The 4,939-nt window shown below is 46.4% G+C and overlaps 1 long non-coding RNA gene across 9 annotated transcripts in view; it reads right to left on the bottom strand.

Moving 5' to 3' along the window:
- The window catches only part of LOC123120063 (uncharacterized), an 11,715-nt gene extending 6,782 nt beyond the window's left edge, over window positions 1-4,933 (bottom strand). For 5 of the 9 annotated variants that reach the window (XR_006459298.1, XR_006459301.1, XR_006459305.1 and 2 more), the window contains exons 1-4: window positions 4,645-4,933; window positions 2,533-4,292; window positions 2,267-2,439; window positions 2,082-2,193 (exon numbers count right to left, since the gene is read on the bottom strand). This is a non-coding gene — a long non-coding RNA (uncharacterized lncRNA). Of the gene's footprint in view, window positions 1-2,081; window positions 2,194-2,266; window positions 2,440-2,532; window positions 4,293-4,637 lie in introns of all 9 variants that reach the window. The other 4 variants (XR_006459303.1, XR_006459302.1, XR_006459300.1 and 1 more) reach the window with 4 other exon arrangements.
- Window positions 4,934-4,939: the final 6 nt, after the last annotated feature.

Below are 4,939 nucleotides of genomic sequence, written 5' to 3'. Positions count from 1 at the left end.
GAATGGCAGTTTGCGATGGCAGAGGAGATTGCTACTCTTGAACGCACTGGTACCTGGTACCTTGGATGAGTCGTCCTCTTCCTCTCAGCCTACTTATGGCTTGCGTTCTCGTCCTCGTCCGCCTATTGATCGCTTTGGATTTCCCACCGCTGGTGCTGTTGTTCTTGAGCCGACTTCTTACCGTCAGGCTGTTGTTCATCCTGAATGGCAGTTTGCGATGGCAGAGGAGATTGCTGCTCTTGAACGCACTGGTACCTGGGATCTTGTTTCTCTTCCTCCCGGCGTCCGTCCCATCACTTGTAAGTGGGTCTACAAGGTTAAGACTCGCTCCGATGGTTCTCTTGAGCGTCACAAAGCTCGTCTCGTGGCTCGTGGTTTTCAGCAGGAGCATGGTCGTGATTATGACGAGACTTTTGCTCCTGTGGCCCATATGACCACTATTCGTACACTTCTTGCCGTGGCCTCTGCACGCCACTGGTCTATATCTCAGCTTGATGTTAAGAATGCCTTTCTTAATGGTGAGCTGCGTGAGGAGGTGTACATGCAGCCACCACCTGGGTATTCTGTTCCTGATGGCATGGTGTGTCGTCTTCGTCGCTCTCTCTATGGCCTTAAGCAAGCCCCTCGCGCCTGGTTTGAGCGTTTTGCCTCTGTGGTCACTACTGCTGGTTTTTCAGCAAGTGCTCATGATCCAGCATTATTTATTCACCTTTCTCCTCGTGGCCGGACTCTTCTTCTTCTCTATGTTGATGATATGGTCATCACTGGGGATGACCCTGAGTATATTGCCTTTGTAAAGGCCCGTCTTAGTGAGCAGTTTCTTATGTCTGATCTTGGACCTCTTCGCTACTTTCTTGGGATTGAAGTCTCTTCTACCTCTGATGGCTTTTTTATATCCCAGGAAAAGTATATCCAGGATCTTCTTGCTCGTGCTGCTCTTACTGACGAGCGCATTGTTGAGACTCCTATGGAGCTCAATGTTCACCTCCGTGCTACTGATGGTGATCCTCTTCCTGACCCGACGCGTTATCGTCATCTTGTTGGCAGTCTTGTTTATCTCGCTGTCACTCGTCCGGACATCTCTTATCCGGTTCATATTCTAAGTCAGTTTGTCTCTGCTCCCACATCGGTTCACTATAGTCATCTCCTTCGTGTTCTCCGATATCTTCGGGGCACGATCTCTCACCGTCTCTTCTTTCCTAGCTCCAGTTCTTTACAGCTTCAGGCCTATGCGGATGCTACGTGGGCTAGTGATCCTTCTGATCGCCGTTCACTTTCTGCTTACTGTGTTTTTCTTGGCGGTTCTCTCATTGCCTGGAAGACGAAGAAACAGATTGCAGTTTCCCGTTCGAGTGCTGAGGCTGAGTTGCGAGCTATGGCTCTTTTGACGACAGAGGTGACTTGGTTACGGTGGTTACTTCAGGATTTTGGTGTTTCTGTCACTACACCGACTCTGCTCTTATCTGACAGTACAGGTGCTATTAGTATTGCGCGCGATCCTGTGAAGCATGAGCTCACCAAGCATATTGGTGTTGATGCTTTCTATGTGCGCGCTGCTGTGCAGGATCAGGTTATTGCTCTTCAGTATGTGCCTTCCGAGTTACAGTTGGCGGATTTCCTGACGAAGGCCCAGACTAGAGCACAACATGGCTTTTATCTCTCCAAACTCAGTGTTGTTCCTCCACCATGAGTTTGAGGGGGGGGGTGTTAGAGTAATATAGGCCATGTACCCCTTTGTATTTATCCCGTTATATAAGGGGTTTCCTGCATATGTTCCACACCTGTACATGTATATATATCGGCCTATGGCCTCATGGGAATACAAGTTGCTTATTCCTAACACTAATAACACAAAAATAAGTTAGTTGTTAACTCGTGAGGCAGCCAGAATCAACTCAGATGCAATGCTTCAGGAAGCCTGGCTCCCACATTTTTTCTCCTCTACTTGCTCTCTCTTCACCCGTCTCTTTTATTCTCTATCTTCTTTGTCCAAATCCAAACGCATTAGCAACAATAGCTTAGCTCCAAGAAGAAAAATGCAGAGCCTGCGGCAACAGCATGCAACATGGGGGGATGCTCACCGTTTTTTTGTAGAGATGCATGTACATGCTGCAGCCGAAGAAACACCATGGAGCTTTTCACTCCGAACTTTTCTGGAGCTTTTTGTTGAACTGAAGTATTTTAAGCAAACACCTGATGGCATCAAGAAAACAAGTGACTACAACATTAAGCAATAAAACTGATGGTGCAGAAAATTTGAACTGACATTTTCTGTCATTCTGACACCTTCACATTCAGAGAACATTAGTGAACACCTTCACATTCAGAGAACTGTACCCATTCATCCATCCATTCAGAGAACTATGCAAGCGGCGACGACGACAAGATGCATCGCTGCACAGCGGTCACTCTCTCTCCTGGGAGGTCGCTTCACTTCATCTGGAAGAATAACTGAATAATGAGAACTTATAATATAGCAAATCAGCAGGTTAATAAGATTTCAGTAGAGCGGAAGAGCAAGCAAGATGAAACCTGTTGTATTCGATACATCCTGCTCACAATGACTATAAACTCCATGGTACTTAATGTTCTACTGCCACCGTGGATTCAATCAACACAAATCTGTCAGACTCTCAGAATGGTGATATGCACGGAGCTAACTTGTTGTTCCTATCTGCCCGTTAAAAGTTTGATGGGTCTCCTGCTCCTATCGATGTACCCGCAGGCATCTCCGCTGCTGACTGAAGACATAGCTTAGGAATGAATCGGCCCGAGGTTCGGCGACAATTAGCACAACTTGAACTTTTAATTCCCAACTTCTTTAAACTGCAACCCTATATTTTTTCTTCTTTTTTGTTCTTTGCTGCAACTTTCTGTTAACTCTTCTCCAGAGTACAGCCAACAGGAGCACCACATCAGTCTTATTTTCTCCGTTGACGAAAGGCCAAACCAGAGGAGGTCGTCTGGAGGGGCCTGTCATGTTCGTCACTGCCAGTTGTTGTAGGCATTCTAACGAACAAGTTGAGGCCAACAAAACAAAATCACAACAATAGAAAAGCATGATTTCTTTTTCCTTTCTGTTCTTTGTTTTCTCTAAATCAAAACCTTAGCATCACAACAACAATTAGAGATGAAGCGACTTAGAGTCGAGCAGCAGCAGTAGAGCCCGATGTGTGTTCGTAGAAAGTTATTAGTACTTGTAATGTAGTCTAAGAGTACTTTTGCTATAAATTTGAACTGAAATAAAATAAGACACTGATCTGAGTGTGAACTGAACTGTTGTGTGTGTTGTCTCATGCTTCACAGGCATTAAAAACACGTATAGGCCAACAAGCAACAAATTCTACAGGAAGGTCAACGTCGTTCTTCGACGCACAAGGCCACTGCCTCCTGCATGTGGAGATTACACATGCAGTCTTTATATTTAATCCAATAACTAAAATCTAGGAAACAACTTTTTCAACCATTCTAGTGTATGAAATCATGGCAGCAGTCTTCTAAAAAGAACATGGTAGCAGAGACATGATGACATGGAAAAATGGTTCGCCTTAATTATGCATCATGCAGATCAGATTTAATTAAAATTCGATCAAGCAAGCAACCTTGATCAGAAACATGAAATAATTTGTTGGCCCATTACACTTTACAGTAAGATACACCGACACTAATGCGACCACTGGGCCCTTAGGTTGGATGGCTGCGCATGGCGGTGGAAGTTGTAGTGGGGCGACGACGAGCTACACAGGAAATAGGAAGTCGGCAGCCTTGACCTCGACCACCCCGACGCCATGGTGTTGGACTGGGACGGCGATTCAGATCCTAGGGTGGTGGAGAGGGAGGACCGGAGGACAGGAAGTCCGACCGTTCGATGGAGGACGCGCGGTAGGGCGCGCTAAATCCTACAAGGTGAGCTGTATGATGTAACTAAAAAAACAAAAAAAAGCCTACAAGGTGGTTTTATGCTGCATGACTCCATTCGGGGTTTTTTCCCCACAAAAGAAAAGAGAAAAACTACATGGCAGAATCAAAATCTTGGTATAAGAAGTAGCGCCAGCCCCTCTGCAAGAAGAACTCAATATTCGGCGTATTTCAAGTATCTATTTACTGACATAAACACAGACACGATATTGGGATCGGATTTTCTTAACTTGTAGGCAGCAGAAGGCTTTCATCAAGCATCACTATTTCAGTTTAGTTTCACCTTGGGTAATTTTTGTTTGAGTTGATCTCTTGCAGGTCGACTAGTCCAGCGAGGAGAAGCAGTGCGAGGTGTGCCGCATCAAAGCCACGACCTGCGCCGAAAAGTAAGCTCAACAGTCACTACGATGATCCAATCCAACATCAAAACTGAATATATGTAATGCTCCAATACACACAGAGCGCACACACTTAAATTCAGAGAGCCAACCCGTTTATGTTCAGAGAATAAATGCATTTAAGCTCAAAGAACAAATGTGTTTAGGTTCAGAGAACAAAACAATCTTCAGTGTGATTTTCTGTGTACGGATAATCACAGAAGCAACATAGTTCGACTGAAGCTCTAGAAATTTTAGAACTTATATGAAAAATTGTGCAGTCGGAGGTTATACTGCTGCTAGTTAGTAAAATGAATGGCACAGGATGAACAAGGGACACACGCTGTACCAGGATGGCAACGAGGAAGCTGCCGGACCTTAGCATCTCCCTTCCTTCTCACTATAAGGTCTTTGAACCTTGTACAGGGGCGGCGTTGTACTGCACGGGAGGCGGCCGGGGCTGGCGGCTCTGTGTAGTCTGCAGCGAGCTTGGAGCAGGGAGGAGGCGCTCGCCATGGCTGGGAGAAGCCATGAGGAAGGGCAAGTGGACGGCGTCGCGATGAGGCAGGTGGCGACCTGGGGGTTGGCGCACTGGGGATGGGGGCGGCAGGCGCGCTGCGGATGGGGGCGGTCGGCGCTGGGGT

The sequence above is a fragment of the Triticum aestivum genome, chromosome 5D (assembly GCF_018294505.1).
Source record: "Triticum aestivum cultivar Chinese Spring chromosome 5D, IWGSC CS RefSeq v2.1, whole genome shotgun sequence".
In the NCBI taxonomy this organism is placed as follows: domain Eukaryota; kingdom Viridiplantae; phylum Streptophyta; class Magnoliopsida; order Poales; family Poaceae; genus Triticum; species Triticum aestivum.
This window is presented reverse-complemented; position numbering and strand designations above follow the sequence as displayed.